Source organism: Platalea leucorodia (genome assembly GCF_965183815.1).
Source record: "Platalea leucorodia genome assembly, chromosome: 4".
Lineage (NCBI taxonomy): Eukaryota > Metazoa > Chordata > Aves > Pelecaniformes > Threskiornithidae > Platalea > Platalea leucorodia.
The window spans coordinates 8,351,720-8,370,002 of record NC_138826.1 but is presented as its reverse complement, the minus strand read 5'-3'; the positions used below and the strand labels follow the sequence as shown (position 1 = coordinate 8,370,002).

General features: G+C 38.6%; 1 protein-coding gene across 1 annotated transcript in view; it reads right to left on the bottom strand.

Annotated features, from left to right (window-relative positions):
• PDZD8 (PDZ domain containing 8) overlaps nt 1-18,283 on the bottom strand; it is a 66,776-nt gene that overhangs the window by 21,816 nt on the left and 26,677 nt on the right. The gene's annotated exons all lie outside the window — the stretch shown is intronic.

Sequence of the window (18,283 nt, the reverse complement as noted above, 5' to 3'; positions counted from 1 at the left end):
TGAAATACCTTACAGTAAGAAAAGTTAAATAAGATTAAATATCTCATAGCAAAGCTTCAGGATACAAAATTACAAGTTTAATCATTAACTTGCTCCCAATTTGTTATAGTAACTTAATTCCCCCCATTGTTCATGAGAACAAGAGATATGTTAACTCAAAAAATTGTTTGCTTTTATAACCTCTGCAACACACTAAAAAGCCTAAGAAAAAAGTACCTGAGAGATTATATGCAGCCACAGGGGGAAGAAAGGGGTAGAAACACTGCATATGTAGAGATGAGGAGGAAAAGGAGGATGGAGACAGAAAAAAATTGGATCTGGATTAGAGAACTGCAGTCTGCATGTCCATGGCTGTGGTACCATGGCAAAACACTCCTAGTTTTCCCATTCCCATGACCTCTGATTATTAAAACTTTATTAATTTACATCAACTACCAAGAACCCAATTCCTTAAACTCAGGTTTTAAATTAGCTATTTGTGTACAATGTTACACTTAGGTAGAGACTGCCATGCGCGTATTACAATATATTCAGAGACAGGTATGAAGGATTGTCTTTTTTGTGAGAGGGGAAAAAAAAGACAATTTGGGAAGCTAAAAAAGCAAAACTATCAGTGCAGTGCCTTTTTTTTTTTTTCCACTTCAGAGTCTGTTAGCCTGCAATGCCAGAAGAAAATCATAATGAATAAACATGTGTTCATCATGCACAGCTTGCCCTTCTTGATGAACTCTTGAAGTTCACAAAAATAGCCTTTGACTTACACACTTTAATACCATTTGAACAAGAGCGTTGCAAGACAATTAAACCTGAGGTAATCCTACATTGCTAAGTCATACAAATACCAAAATAAACTGTAACTTAGATATTTTCAACAGAAGCATCATTGATTTTTTGCCATTTTCATACAAGGGCACATTTCCGAGTTGAACTGGAAACAGTATTTTGCAAACAAAGCAGTCCAAGGTTAAAAACAGTGCGCAAGGATCCTAACTTGTATATGATGATGAAATCAAGTAATATGTTGCTTATAATTATTGAAAGAGCTATGGTTTTATTCCATAGAGAGTGAATGTGCTTGCTTCCATGGTGAATAGATGTTTTTTTTGTAAGGGCCCTTCTCCATGGCAGCTGGCAGTGCTGTGGTTCACAGGGATAAACACAGCCCTTGATGGGAATGAGTGGCAAGATCCACCCTTGCCCAAAGGTGACCGGAGAGGGACAGGGGTGGTCCCTCAGCAGCACCCTTGGCACTCCCGCAGCAGCGGGACCCCCTCAGCAGCCAGGCTGCCCTGTGGGGTGGGCGGCCCGACAGACAATTCACCCCTACAGAAAAGCAGAGTTTTTTTTACCTGGGCTTGCTGCAGCTCTATGTTGTTAGGGGAACACAAACAGCAAAGCTCTAATGAGGGCACAGGGCTAACAGAGGGACTAGAGCCAAGCTGCAACACCTCCTTGGTTTAAGTCTCTGCCAGGTTAAAATACTCACATTTTTTTCAACAGAAGTTCAAACCTACAGATTTTTACAAATCATTCTGCTTTCTTAAAAAAAAAAAGTTATACAGGTATACAGATACTCATAGGGATATAAAAAGGGAGACATATCTAAATTAATACAAAGATCAGACCCTTTGAATGAATAATGAGACCTTTTGAAATGGATATCAAACTTATGCCTCCAGACTTAAGTGACACTGACTCAGTTGATATAACTGCCTCAACACAGCATGGCTAAATATGATTTTCTGAAATTGTTAAATAACAAAAAAATTGCAGTACTAACAACAACCAATTAAAAATTAATCCTTACACTAGATAAGACCCCTACCCAACAGTCACATTATACTAAGTATTCAAGATAAATGGCAGCAATACTCAGAGAATGGAACTAAAGATATGTTGGGGGAAGGGGTGAAGTGATAGATACTCAAAAAAGTGCATCTGCATGTACAGTGCACTCATTCAAGTTTCGCACATCAGCCATACTCTGTCTTTACAGAAGGCATTGCTCTAAAGTGTTTCTGGACAACTGATAGTTACTAGCTGCCTGCTTATTCAGCATTCTCAACTGCCATTCTTTCCTTAATAAATGATATGTAGAAACGTATGATACCTGCAGACAGATAAAAGGATGACTATACACTTAAAGTTCATGATCTATTTGCAAAAATCTTCTCTCCAGTAATGGTAGGTTAACCATTGCTCTCCTATTTTGGGTTTATGCTGTTGCCTGAATAGAAATTCCACCTTTAAAAAAAAATACAAAATCAATCTATTCTATTGACAACAGAATTTAGACTCCTGCACTTTGTATTTAACCATACATAACACTTGAAGCTTACCTAGTAATCTGTAGGACTGCTAGAAGCCAGCCACCAGAAAGCACATAGCAAGAAAAAAAAAAATAATCTAGCTTTCAGAAGGATGAAGAATTCCTTTCAGAAGCTGGTAAAGTTACTCCCCGAAAAATGTTAAAAGAAGTGTGCCAAGTTTCAACGTCAAAGATTTATTTTCTCATACAGACAGAAGAGCAGTAAGAGGAAGGAATTCGCTTGCACCTCTCCTGTTCTACTACTGCTTTGCTGAAAAGGAGGCCCAGGATACAATCAGTCAAGACCCATACAGCATCTTGCCCTAAACTGTTCTTCCTGCAGCCACAGCAACATTCCTTGCTTCTCTTCTACTGTAGCTTTAAAATATTTATTTCAGCATTCAAAGAGTTATACAGTGGGTTGGGGGTTTGGCAATATCAAGAGAAATCTCTTTGCTCCACTAAATTATTTTCTGAACATGCAGAAAAGAGTGTATTCTGTCCAGGACACATTTCCAATGCCTTTATCCATTTTACTTCCAGCTGTCATAACAAATCCAGAAATGAAACTAATCTCTGTAAAAGTAAATTGTGTGTTCTTAGCTAGAATCAGATTCTTTACTTTCTGGTAAATCTCGTTTACTTTCATTTCAATTACTAGATATGAGAGAATACTGCTTTAATGACCTTTCATAAAATTACTTCCTCCTAGCAGCTATTTTTAAAGCTCGGGAATTAATCACAATTCTTGGTTACCTCAATCATATGTAGCCAAGACTGTGGTTCCTAATGCACTTCTGCACATCAGTTGGCAAGAATCCGAATGCCTTTGCTCACAACAGCGGCCAAAAGTTTGTTCCTAGTTATTACAAACGTATTTTTAGAATATATGTTATTTCATCTTCTCTTCCAAGAGCTAAAGGTTCAAGAACTGTAGTGGAAATAGAAACATTTATCAAACCTGGCAAAAAACTTTGTTTAAAAAAAGAAGAATTCTTTCCTCAAATATTGTTCACAAGGAATAAAAATCCATCATAGATGTTCCCATGTTTTGGCTAAACACCCATTGTAGCCAGACTGCAGAATTTTAATAAATGAAACAAAAATATTACATATTTACTACTTTCTCTCTCCAGCAAGTCTGTAAGCTCAGGCATAGCCTTGATGCAATTTCATTACAGAGTTTAGGCTAAAACTGCCTCCTGCCTGGACTGCCTGCAACACAAAGAAATTTTACTCCATCTGAAACCATCCCTATACAAATAGTCCTAGACTGGTCTCGAGACGAAATCACTCTTTTTATGAATTATTTTTATTTAACTAGTCGAAATGAGTTCAGATAGCTCTGCTGCCCTCCCTCCTTGTGTAACAGTATAGTCTGTCATGTACTATTTAGTAAGGAAAAAAACAAAACTTGAAGAAAAAGACTTTTTTTTAACAACTAGCACTGCCTGGCTGCCAGGGCCCCGCGCAGTCTGAGCCAGCTTAGCCCTGACCTGGGTGGAGTTGGGACCAGATTACCTCCAGAGGTCCCTTCCATTCTAAATTACTCTGACTCTAGTCTAATAACCTTGTCCAGATATCATTTAAATCTTATTTGGAATTATATATATAATATCTGTATCAAGAAATGCTTGAAATCAAGCCAATTTTTCTGCTGAAGCCAGCTGTTTAATGTTTCTGATAGTACAACCACATTTCCTGTGAGTTTCTAACACCCATAGATAACATACATTAATCGGGCACTTTAGAGATTCCACACTAGCCAAATATTTACAGCTACTCTACTCCCATCACCTTACTACTCCTGTGACTTTGTTGGTAGTATCATTCTCGTCATACATCCTCTGCTCTCTGTTTATGCGGCTGAAGTGATGCAGTTATTCATCATCGCACCTGGTCTCCTGCACCAAGCTAAGAGTCATTATTTGCTCTCCCTTACTACGGTGCCTGCTTTCTCCTTTAATAATTAACAAATATTACATCTCTAAGTGCTGCTTAGTGAATGGGTTTGGTTAAGTAATACACTTTCTAGCACCCAGGGTATTTTCCTTACTGGAACCTTTCAAGGAAATTCCAGCTGACTGAACTCTTTTTCCCCAAGTGCCTTATTTTTTCCTCGCTGACACGGCTGCCTAACTAGCAGGGTTCTCGCCATGGCCTTCCTAAGCTCCCACGTTGAAGGCAGAGTGCAGTGTTTCACTCCTAACACATCTTACCCCACCTGCTTCAGGTCAAAACTGCATGCCTGCAATTCAGGCACATTCCTATCAGTCTTGAAACAACAAAACCAGCCCTACCAGCCCTACCAATCAACAGACTCACCCCTACCTCTCCCTTACTTCCCCGTGCTTTAACAGGAGAGCACAGCTAAGGAAATTCAGGAGTACCCTCAAAGTTCTCATCTCATCAATACTCAGCACTCCAAATACTCCAACACTTCACCCCTCCAAAGTAAAGCAGCAGTCCAAAGACGTAACAAATGACTACCAATGCAAATGTAGCTGCTTCGTTTTAGGTATCACAAGAAATCAAGTTACTTCGAAGAATATATTCACCTGCACGTCATCACTACCCATTTCTTTTCCAGTCTGATCTATTTTATGAGATTTGAGTCATATATATCAGGTCTATCCTGTCTTGCCCGCAGTTTGCCCCTCCCACATACTTAGCATACAGGCAGCTAGAGCCCGCCAAGTTTTTTTTTTCTCCTATCCTGATCTGTGAAATGCTTTCTTTCCACATCTCTAGCCCTTTACATAAAATGACTTCTGCATCAGCCTTGCTGCATAATCTAAATCCATCGACAAGCAACCTACCTCCCTGTCACCCCACAGGAGGTAAAGTTTAAGCCAGGCTTCAACAGCCCCTCAGTTACTTCTTTACTATGTCTCCCATGAACAGAAAAAAAAAATAAAAGCCTGATGACTTTTTACAGATAGATCTCTGTGCCACGTGCAAGACAGTGACAAAATAAATTCTATAGTTTTTTAGCTCGTTCGAGAGACAGAAGAGGGAGGAGCAGCAAGCCAGCCAACACCAAAGATGGAATTTGCAATCTAACAGTTGCTCAAAGCGTATGCCTAGCTTTGCTTTTCAGTTCAGATCAGGTGTGTGCTCTTGAGGCAGAACTTCCCATGGTCTCCACCTACTGTGCTTTGGTTTGCATTACCGAGTGCTCCTGGAACACACAAAGTGCATTCCCTCCGGAGGAGGCTACACCCGACAATGTGCTCCTACCACTAACCCCGGGTCAGCCCAGGAGGACAGACCAGAAGCAGACCCCAGTAAAACCTCCACGATGCGTACGGCGTGGAACTCCTGTCCTCAGCCCCCAGGCTGTACCACTGATTAACGCAGGGGCAGCCTAAGCATCCTGCTGTCAACGTAGCTGGTGATACGCACATCGATTCCCCAAACTGGCCTTCATTTATATCTATATACATACATGTCCAGACAGGACAATTTTATCTACAGTCTATGCATAGGTCTCAGATCCAAAAATTATGAGTAAAAGCACGTTATACATAAGTATGTACAACATCCATCAACACCTTTGTCACATATGTTTTTCATATTCCCCAAGAACGGGCTATACAGCTCAAATAGATTTTGACTCCACATGTCACAGAAACACCATGTGACTGAACAGCAACTTACAATTTAAGCTACTTGTTACAGACTTAACTAGTTGACTGAAATCATATAGACAAGGGTATTTTCATCTGTACTTATTACAAACGTGCACCTGATTTGAGACCAGTGAAAATCACTGGTTTGAAAGTGGGAGAGATTGCAGTGGAGATGGACCACATGTTTGTTTGTGTTCTGAATTTATGAACACCATAATCCTATGCTCACTTCACATGTAGTTCACATTGTTATGTAAAGTGACTGTATTTTTAGTTTACAAGCTGCTGTACAGCCTGTTCTTACTATCTTCCCACAGATGTGCGATTTAACTACCAAGGAACCCAGAAACAGATTTCTGAAATTGCTTTGATAAACATAGTCTTTTTATTTCTTGACTCTTGTATAAATCAGAGCTGTAAGCACTGGCGAACTTTAGATAAGCCAAGCCCAATTTCTCAGGGGTCATTTACTGTATTTACAGGTATCTGCATTTTTTAAATGCATGGTCAATTTGTTAGCCATGAGACTTCCATTTAAATTTAACTGAAGAAGAACAACTAATGTTTTTAATTTTGTGTGTATATATATACACACACAAATCAATATATATTTAGTGCATGTATTTATATATACGCACAACTTATACATACATATATAAAGTGTATATGTATATTTATATATTTGTTTAGATGTGAAAAACTTTATGGATGTGTTTATAATTAAGGAAAAAAAAAAAACAACCTTTCTGCATATCCGGCCAGATTTCTACGGGCTTTTTTTGGTTTTTGTTTTCTTCCATCAGCTAGGGAAAATACATAGCTTCAATTAACATCAAATGAATCTAAGGGTGCGCAGACATGCTACTTGTTCCAAACTAAGCACCTAAAAATGGAAACAGATGACATCAGTAAAGATCTGAAGATATTGACTTTTGGTTAAAATATTTGTAAAGACATTCATAGTTCAAAGATTATCTTACCAAAACTTTAATGGAGGCAGCCTTTTGACAGACTGCATTAAGGGAAATGCTCCATTTTCTAACAATGATTCACTACTAATTACTTCCAACATGTAGGTGTCCTTTGCAGAACATCAGTCTGCTCTATCTAACCTTAATACACTGGAATGACCTTTTAGTTATTTCATTTGTATGACGGGAATCGGCAATTCCATTTTTGATCCCCAAGGCTTTTCCAGGGCAATTGCTATGCTGCCCACTCAGATTACTTTCTCATTTCTATTTGCCATCATTATATAGCATTTGGAGAACACGCACTACACTTACATTACAAAATGCTTGCTTATATATTTTTTTAATTACTGAAAGTATTTTTAAAATGCTTGGTCACCCTTAAGAAAAAGCAAGAAGAGTCACTTATCCTGCACTAATAATTGTCTGAACACACACTTTTGTCTACAAAGCAAGGTTTGACTCCTGCTGTTCTACAGACACAGAATAGCCACAGTAACTAGTGACAACGTATAAATACTCCAAACACCATTCTCATTCACTGCTGCCTCCAGATGTTGAGCTGCACCCTGGTAGACCTATAAGTGTCTCTTGTAACACTAAGAAACAAACATCTAATTTCTGCTTCAGCTTGTGACTGAAGAGGGAGAAAGGAAGAAAAACATGAATAGTCATTTCAAGATAATATTCAGTTAAATAATTACAGCATTCTAGGAAGGTAAGACATGACACATGTAACAACACTGCATTACCTTTAGTCCAAGAATCTGAACTACTTAACTCATTTGACTTCATAAAAATAGCAACATTACATATGATTGTACTCAGAATAAGGAATTCTTCCCACAAAATTAAAGGCTTTCTTTGCAGTCACTCAGTTGTTATGCCTGTATTTTGACACTTGCACCACAAAATTTAAGACTGCTAGATATCAACTATTTGTGGTGTATGAAAATGAATTTCCTTCCCATTGAAGGACATCAAACACCTACATTAAAGAACCGTGAGTTCATTAGTTAAATCATCAATAATCATCATCATACTACATATTATTAAATATTAAGGATCCTTTAGGAAAAAAAAAACTCCATTTGAAGTTTCTTCCTGATATTTAGCCTGATGATGCTTTTTGTTTAAGCTGATGTAATTTCTATATTTACACCAGCTAAATTAGCCATGAGACTCAGATTCAAGCACCTGACATTTCCTGTACTAATGAGAATGTTTATATACAAGCCATTCTGTGAAAAGCAAAACTAAGGAATCCAATGCCATTTGCCCCTTCACACACGCTATGATGGAAGGCAAGCCATGGCTCACATCAAACTACATTTGTGCGGAGGAGCTACCAGCTTCCCACACCACCTTAGCACCAGAAATCCACCAATGTTTGCCTTGGAGATGCTATTTGCTTACTTTTCCCTCTCTAGCTCTTTGTTGTCAGGAAAATCTTTCTTCTGAGACTTATACCCCCTCTTTCAAGTATAGTTTAATTTGTACCTAGTAATATTTTAGATAGTTAACCAAAGTCACGTTCAAACAGATAGACAGGCAGAGCAGCTGTCTAAATCAAGTGGAACTGAGAGAAAACATATTACTTCCATCGACTTCTCACTAAATTGCAATGGACCGGTATGCCTATTCAATCAACATATTCAAGAAGGGTTGAATATTATCTCTTCTAAAAACTCATCTGAACAGAAGGGTAACTGATGAAATCCAAACAGGAGCACCCAGTGATGGCCCTATGCATCTGTAAAGCCTGAATCACATAGAGAACCAGAAAAGAGACTCAAACCCCTGATTGTTAAAAAAAAAAAAAAATCAATGCAAAAAGCTGCACTTACGCAACTGTAAGTGTAAATCACACTTTAAGTGTCTAACATGCTGCAGGCCAAAGCAGGTGTGTAAAATGAATACAGTCTTACACCACATGCCCACAAGTGAGAGCAGCCCTCGCTGACCAGGAGCTCAGGATGGATAGGAACTGAGGCCCTACAGATACCAGCAGATCAGTAAAATACATGCTTGTCCAAACTGTGATAGGCCACACCTTTCACAGTGCACTCCTCCTGGCTGCCCATGCTATTCACAATCCCTAAAGACTTGCAGAGTAACTGGATACCTTTCCCCATCGATGTACAGCGTGCATTCCGAGGGGGGAATTATGGGAAAGAAGAGATGGAAACACGAATGCCACAAACTCTGATCAGCTCTGTGTGTCCATTAACTAAAAGCAAGTGGCTGTTTTAGATACTTTGATGCATCTATGGGCATTAAAAGCGAGCAACAACAACAGCCAAGCAAACGTCTGTTACAGAAGTGACAGATGACCTACCAACCAAAGGGTATTTTCAGTTACATAGCAACCTGTAATAACCAACCTGTTTGGGATCTCTTCGTTTCATACATCCCTCTAAAGCCTGTTCTTAGTACTGAAGAAGCTGCTCGCCTGGTGACAAACACCCGTTAGTAAGTACCAACCCATCTCCCTCTCTGCTGTCTCCATCTGCCCCTTGTATTACAGTTTGTCAGCTAAAACATCTCCTTTTCAAATGGCACAGTTTAGCAGCCAAGTGTATGCCACTATGTCTCACTCTTTCATCTTACCAAAATGAGTTGCTAAAGAGCTGATATTACTCCTAGTCTAGTTATGCCTTTTTCAGACTATAAAATGAAAAGTAGAAACTTTCCAGGAGGGAAACTGTAACAGGTTTACTTTATTTCAAGAAAAGGTCTGCCAAATTTATCCATCATTTTTTGCAATTTAGCAGGAGTTAAAGACTCTGTCAAGTCTCCAAACTCAATCTGCCAATTTGGATTAGAAAAAAAAAAAAAGAGAGCAAAAAACAAAACCACAAAACAACAACAAATAAACGACATAACCAATTTGGGTAAAATCCTGCTAAAAATAAGTTAACTCCTCCTGGACATTCATTTGCACACAAACTCTCCCTGCTCCTTCTCTAGCACAGCCCGTAGCAGCAATAAGCAGTGTAGAGCACAAGGGTAGATAAAACTCGGCAGCAGCATTTGACATACTCAGGAGGGCATGGGAAGGTATTAAACAACCCATAAAGAGTAAACCCAAAATTAAATGCAAAATCTAACTGCAGGCTCTTGATAAACTTTTAGTGGAAAGCTACTCGGCAGCTTTAATTGTCTGAACTTTGAAAAACAAAGCAACTAAATAAAGTATTCAGAAGAGGAGCCTTATCAATAGTTATTACTGCACTTCAAGGTCTATAAACAGGTAAATTGTTTATGCTTGGAACCAAGGGCGATAACAGATTGCTGAAGGCACTGATGGGTCAGAAGTTACACATCGGCTGTTCTGGGATAACTACAAGCACTTGCTTATCCTTTGACAATCTGCAGAAACTACAATGTAATTTTCTCTTCCTTAATTACAAGATGAACTTCCAGATGATGAACTACTTGTGGGAGTAGCTCATAGACAAGTTACCACTGAGCAACTTGCAGTCAGAAAGAAACACCCCTACAACTTCATCATCTGTCAAACCCCATGTCTCAGGCAGATTTCAGAAGTTACCTGGTTTTAGGAGAGCAGATGAGCACCAAGTGCCAGTACCTCACCACTTCTTAACGAGTACTTTTACTCACAGCCATGGGCCCCTTTCCCGAGACTCCTTCTATCCCCCCCTCCAGGCTTTCTCTTTGTGTTGTTACAACCCCGAAAACATGTTTTTCTTCAGTAATTAAACACTCAAACACAGGCTCCCTTCCTATTAGTTATTTTGGAAGACATAACCATTCACCAGTGGAAGGTAACAGTTTTCAACATGCCCCATAAAGTTTACTTGGTCAGGTCTTGATTTGGTAGGGAAACATTACAACATCACTAAAATCCATACAAATGGGTAAATTAGTTTCAATCCAATTATTACCTCCTTAATAGGAACAGATCCCAATCTCTCAATCTGAAAATAAAAAGCCTAGTACATTAAGAAGGGGTTAACTTTTATAAAGGTGCTCTGAGAAAATATATTTTAAAAATAAACTAGAAGACTGAAGAGAAAAACTACAAACCCATGAGAATGACAACAGCTTATTTTTCCAACGGTGGCTGTAAATATCTGTGTTTAAGTTAAGTCCTTCCTCTTCCACTCCAGCCATGTGCAGCAGTCACCAACCTGAGCTGCTGGCTCATCTGGCCGTATAACTTTGCAACAGGACGTAACAAAATAGTTCAGAAAGTCATTCCAGAAATATACTGAATTACCCAGAAACCACTTTGTTTATTCTGGTCAATAAAACACTGTTATCTCTCTTACAATAGGCCATACTGTTTATACAAACAAAGTTGGCTTTCATGCATCAGCCATCTATTTATTTAGCAAGATCAGCTATCACTGTAAATCAATTTCTTTGCAAATGAGAAACACAGCTGCTGTAAAACCTACTTAAAACTCTTTCCTGCATCCAATATTTGGACATGTGGCAGAACAGATGACAAGAATACAAAAAAAGAAGTCATCAGCACCACGCTAGTGACACACTAAAACAGTGTGCCTGTCTTAGCTTTTACAAGCATTTTTAAGAAAAGAGATCATTTAGTGTTTACTTCATAGTTTTATAATTTAAATATGAAGTTGTAAGTTAAAAAGTATGACAAGAAAAGCTTACAATTGCTATTCAAACTGGGTTCTATTAGGAGGATATGGAAGACAGGCAGCTAAAAGGTAACTCAAACAATCTGTACTACAGGTTGCTTATTACATGAGTAACCTTCAAGGAAAAAAAAAAACCAACCACACAGTGAAACTGAATGTTGTTTATCAGCTCTGTAAAAACCACTAAAAGAACAGAACTAATCCCTGATCAAGCTTGAAGTTTTACATAATTTTTGTCCTAGAACAGTCATACAGAGAGGTCTTACAAAGGTGAATTCACCCAACAGCCATCTAAAAGGCTTGCGCCTCTCTCATGACTCTTCCTGATGAATCAGGAGGAGGTCAGTACTACGCTCTCAGAGAGCGCAACACCCTGCAAAATACTGATTTGGAAGACCCCAACTGAATAGACAGTATCACCAACGGCAGCTGCAATACAACTCGGGTACAAAATCTAATGGAGATTTAGATCAGAATTAAGTGGCTTCAAAACAGACTTATTTCACTATGCAAGACAAGTACCTGGCTGCAGAACTTCTCTTCCCAAACATGAGTACCATGATGAGTTCTTTTGGCATCTCTTGAAATAAGAGTTGGGCATGGGGAAGTGCAAGCACACACGCAGAGCATGAAGCCCTGCTCATTACAGATTCATCTTACTCCAGTTATTTTATTTGTTAATCTTTTCATCTGGTATTTTAAATCTGAAACTCAGCAAGTCAGATTCATTGCAAGCAGTCAATCCCTGCAGCACTCCAGGGGAGGGTCAGAAGGATCACAACTTCAAGCATGGACATTAGGAGAAAGAAGGTGCATGTAAAGGAAGTTACAGACTTGGATGCACGTGATGCATTCAGTATCGTCTGCTGCCAAATGCAATAAAGTGTGGCAAGTGCTGCTTTCTACCTGTCCCAGGTGAGGGTATGCATGCCCAAGGATGCGGTACATGATAGCTTCTGAATGGTTTACATGCAGGCAAGAAGTATCAGGTCAGGCTGTGACCAGAGCGATGACATCTGTTTCTAAACAACTACCTGAATATACATACACTTTAAAAAAAAAAAAAAAGCTGTTAAGTGTTTGTTTGGTCTTTTTTTTAAATGTTCCTATTGAATAGTCCCTGAGCAGTAAAAAAAAAAAACTACAGTGCATTTTCACAGAAGGTCTCCTTTAATCACAGAAAACCTTTCTGAAGCCACAAGTCAAAAAGCTTAAATGTTTAAGATGAGACGGAAAAAATCCTGATGGCCTTCAAGTTTATTTGAAAGACGGATTACAGAATATTATGTAAGGCACAAATCTCAGAACTATTCCCCATTGTATTTACAAATATTATCAAATTTTACAAGATCATGAATTTTCATAAAAAGTGACATTTTCAAAAAGCTTCTCTTGCTTTAATCCTCCTCCTTTCTTTTGATATGATTAAACTCTGAAATGGCAGGCTGTTGAACAAGCACACTGAAATGCCAACTGTGAGGCATTTAACTCATGTATTTACAAATTAACGTTTCACAGTTGCTTCAAATTTTGACATTATAGTTTAGTGTCTTCAGGCAACTCATTTCAGAAGGTGCTGGATTTGATTTACATTATTTCTCATTTTACATTCATATGTTGCAGTACTGGAATACTTCTAAGTTTCCCTTAATCCCTGACAAAGGAAATTTAGGTTTTTTTTAAAAGGCTAAGAAATATTGCCTTTCTTTTTTATAAACAGGTACCAACCAACCAGCCAGCCTGCCTACGGCAATTTCTAAGTTACCATTAAGTTCATCTATAAAAGGCCATATCCATCAAGATAACCTCACCAAAAGAAGCGGAGATCACGGCCTATATATGTGTACGCATATGTGTGCACAAATTCAGAGTGCAATATTGACGGTGTCACTGGTCCTCTCCTGCAGTTACTCCAGTGCTGACCACAATGTTCAGAATGAACTGTAGAAAGCATCTAGCAGAATTCCTAAAAAAGTGTTGGGATGCTTATCTTAATTCTTTAATTCTTTCTATTCTTAGGTTACTTCAGAGGATATTTGTGTGCTCCTGAGACAACTGCTGCAAAAGTAAAGTCCTATGGGCTCCTAGATGTGGTGTTTTAGATGGAAATGTGTACTCTGCAGAATATGAAATGCAGTTTGTGTTGCTGAAGTTAGTAGTCACAGAACGGGTTCCCCCCCCCCCAAAAAAAAAACCCCACACCAAACAAAAAAAAAAAAACACAACACTTACCAACAACAAAACCAACAGTTACTACCTTTAGGAATACAAAACTGCGGCTACTCCTACAGTACCACCTCAGACAACGTATTAGTTGAAACCAGAATTTAAAGGTGTTTTCTTAGATTATCTAACTTGATTATTTCAAAATCAATAACAATTCTCTTGTGCTCCTGAACTTCTATTAAAAAAAAAAAAGAAAACTTGGAACAGATACATTTTGTTTTGCAGTTGAGCGCCTCTCCCTCATTACTCTACAGTCAAACAACCAATAAAAAACACAAACCATTTACAGTTTGTACATGCTTCTTGGGTATAAGAGTGTCAGAAGATAACAATCTACTTGCAATAGTTTCTACAATTCGTAGAAAACCAATTTATCTGTCAAAAAGAATCAGTACCTAAAGAAAGGCAACATGACTACCAAGATATGTAGAGCAGTTCACATGAACCAAGATTCTCATTCCTACACAACTATACCCTCGATTCATTCTTCTCTACACTGCTGGAACCAGAGGCAAGTGCCAGCACTCACCCCACTCAGGACAGCCGAGCACCCACAGAGCAGTCAAGGCACTGCAGAGGCAATGTAAGGGGTACTTACAGCTGCAATGCTACCTCAGGTCTCTGTTACTAATACTTCAAGGTCATTTCTATGTCCATTCTTCTGCCACTTTTAAGGAAGGCAGCCTATGTTTTCCTTTTATTCACAGAGCAACTTCAGTTTCTGCTGAAAAATTACGTTGTTCTTTCACAACACTACACATGAAGTGCTGGCACAGGGAAAGTCAGCAGCAAGATTCTCACCAAGCGTAATGAGGCGAGGGGCCTGCTCTAAACAAATGTGCTCCAAGGAAAAAGAGAACAATTCTTTTTGTTTGTAGAAATTGATCTGGTATTGCTAACTGGCAGTTCAATGGACATAACCATTCATATTTATGACACAGCCTCCATTTAATATCTACAAACATATATCATTATTTAGACACATCTAATTATTTAGCCATGGAACACCTGTCTAGTAATCCAATGCTGTTAGTGCTGTCTAATTACTACATCCCTATCCATACATAATTAAATTTTAACATTAATCACTGCATCGCTATGTAATTAGTAGTATGTGCTGCCGGAATTAAGATATTTAAGAATGTTTACATGTGTCACATGGGAAGGGGCCAAATCACCTCTCTGAAGTCTTATTGGTGTTTCAGATTGATTTGATAAACAGCTTGGAAACCTGAGACACCTTTGTATTATAACAGACACTTCAATAATGCTCTAGATACTTTCAATAACACAGCATCTTTTTTCAAAACCAATTTTGACACCTACATAAATAATGGAATCAGATTAAAGTCTCACCAAAATTCATTATGAAGTATTAAACCTGTCTAATCTTTTATCACTACTACTAACATAATAAAAAGAATGAAAATGCCAGGAAGTATAGAAAGTTATGAAAATTTTCCTTGGGAATGTTGTAGAATATAGTCTGAATCAGAGGATGTATTCTCATGCCTATATAAATGCCTCTTATAAATTAGACGCTTTTAAACCAGAACAAATTTATCTACTTTTTACTTCAACTTAGTCTATAATTTCTCCTCCCTAGTTTCTGAAGTTGTTATTCATTCTAACAACTTCACCTCCAATAATTATTGCACACATGGGCATTAAAAGGAGGAGTTCATACTAGCAAGATATTAAGTACTGCAATCAGCTGCCTTGCGGTTAACATTGCATTAAAGCTAAAAATCATGATTAATGATACAAGTAAACTTTTTGTTTGGAAAATATCACAATGTCTCTTCTTGATAGATTCCTATTTAACTATTCACAGCTATCATTTCTCAGAAAAAGAACCAAACTCCAACGTTAAGTGTGTTAGCCACACTACTTATTTTGTTGAGGGTCTTTGGCAATACTCTTGCCACCCAGCAAAATCTCCTAATATTTTGTAACTTAACTTGCATATTTGACCTGATTTCCTAAAGAACAGACTTCCATGATTTCACTACATGTTGAATGTAAGTTGAGAAGCAAAAAGTAGTTCTGCAAGTTGCTCATTTTCAGTTTCCTTATTCTACCATGTCAAGATTTTCAGAAGCGGGATCTTAAAATTAGGCCACCAATCTAGTGGTCTAAAGCTCAAGGTGGTTGAGCACAGTGAATTTTCCATACGAACAGCAGAGCTAGAGAGGCAGCAACTCAGATCAAGGAGTCTCTGCTCTCTGGCAGGCAGTGTTTGAACGATGCTTAATGAAGGACTGCAGCATAGATGAATAGAAAAACCTTCTGTACATTGCAGGCCAGATTTCCAAAAGTTTAAGAAATTTTCAAAACCTGACATTTCATTTTAGATGCTGAAACAGAAGATGAGTTCTTGAGAGTCTCACCCCGAGTACTTTTCTGTAGTTTTAAAAAGGAGCTATTCCACCTTCCATCAGCTTAGTCCTACTGCCATCTGCTGTTACAAACACCCTGGTGCCATGTCAGCTGCGGAGCGTTTTTTCTTTCCTCTTGTTATGTATAAAAGAATATATTCCAATATTGCTACTCAAAATTATCTAAAAATAAGCACAAATTAATTTGTCCAGAGAAGCACAATGGTAAATCAGTGTACTGCTACCTTCATTGCTAAAGCATCAACCCTGCGGATCTGTGCATGGTTTCATACCCAGCTTATCCCAACAAAAGGGTCATTCGCATGAGTAAGTATTAGCAGGAGCAGGTCCAGATCCCGAAACTGGTTGGGTTTTTTGGTTGGGTTTTTTTGTTTGTTTGCTTTTGTTTTTTAACCCTGGCAGTATTGCTTGTTTCTTGAAAATTCTGTAATATTTATTATTATTAGGAAAGGGTTAAGACTATGAACTGGCCAGACTACTAAGGCTGAATTACTCCTACCTTATCCTTATGTGATCATACAAAGAGGCTTAAACCTTTAGATTAAAACAAACTAGAAAAAGTTAAACAAAATTAAAAACTGCTGCATAAAACAGATTAAACAAAAAGATCTGAAAACAAATTACTCAAATCTACCTCCTGCCTAGTGCTTCAATGAAGTCTAGCAACCTCTAGAGTTAAGCGAACTCAGTAATTCCTCTCAGGACCACTGGAATGCTTTATGCCGCTTAAACTAGCTGAAGCCACTACCATCCCACCCTTCCTTCTCCTTTCCACCGGCACTGGAGCTATCACGCAGCAAGGCAAGTCGGGGAGCTGACGTGGCTAACTCGCAACCACATAAACACCGCTGACTGCGTTAGGAGCAGGTAGAGGGGGCCAAGACAGAGACAACTCTGGGGGACATAGTCCTGAGCTGCCATGGGTTTCTATGATGTCTGGCTGCTGAACCGCACTCTGGGAAAGTTCTGCTCTGAAGTTTCTCGGTCTGCACTCCAGCCGCAGGCTCCCCGCTTGGCGTTTCCCTGCTACTCTCAGAAAGCTAATTGCCACTCAGTGTTAGGGGTTCCTAAGAGAGCATAGGTGAACCTCTACCCTCCCTTCAAGTTTTTCATTTGACTAAGAATACAGCAGCTAAGACAACAAAAACAGGCTTTCTGTCTGTTGCCCAGCCATACACCCTTTTTGGCAAAACATAACATACAGTAAGCTGAAAACAAGTATCATAGCATTTGTCACAAGCAGTTTTAAAAACAATGCAAAGTGGAATTTAATTGCAGAAACTAAATGAGATGCTGAAATTCTGGATTCTTGCTGCTCCAGTGGAAAAACGCTGCTGGTCTCCAAACACAACTCCAGTCAGATATAACAAAGGCACAGGGCTTAAGCCAGTTGCATTCAGACAGCAGAGGGTAAAATGCTGGACATTGATTTTTGTTCCAGTGATTTCTTTGCATGAAACCAACTGTCAAAATAAAGTCTTTTTAAAGCTTCTAGGTTTTTTCCAATAAGCAATTGCTCAGCATAAGCCAAATTCAATTTGATGACTACCACAGTATCACCCTAATGTGAAACTGAAAGGCTCTTTCATACACAGCACCTCTTGTTTGAGGAAGGGGAAAAAAAAATAAAAAAACAACTCTCATCCTCACACACACACAAAAAAAAGAAAGGCAATTTGTAGGCTGTATGCTGCTCAACTCATGTTATTGAGTATGATAATTAGTAAAAGATTAATTTACAATACCACCAATACTACTTTCTATATTTGCAGACACTTATAAAAGTATTTTTCTTTAGCAAACAGGGTAGGATTCATATGCTCTGAAAAAAGTTAGAAATCTATGGCAATTGCCTACATTTTCACAAAAGGCAGGGGAAAAGGAAGAAGTCAGTCACATGAGCTACCCCCAATTGCACGTGTCTTCGACACTCACATCCAAAGGGAATACCCTACTGGCCAGTGAAAGACAGGTGAATCTTACTCACTGTTCTCTAAACATTGCCCCACCCAAACATAACAGGACTATAAAAATGCGTATTTTACACTATTTGTTTTAATGCAGACGGACAGTTGACAATATATTCAAACCAGGTACATTTTCAAGCACAGTT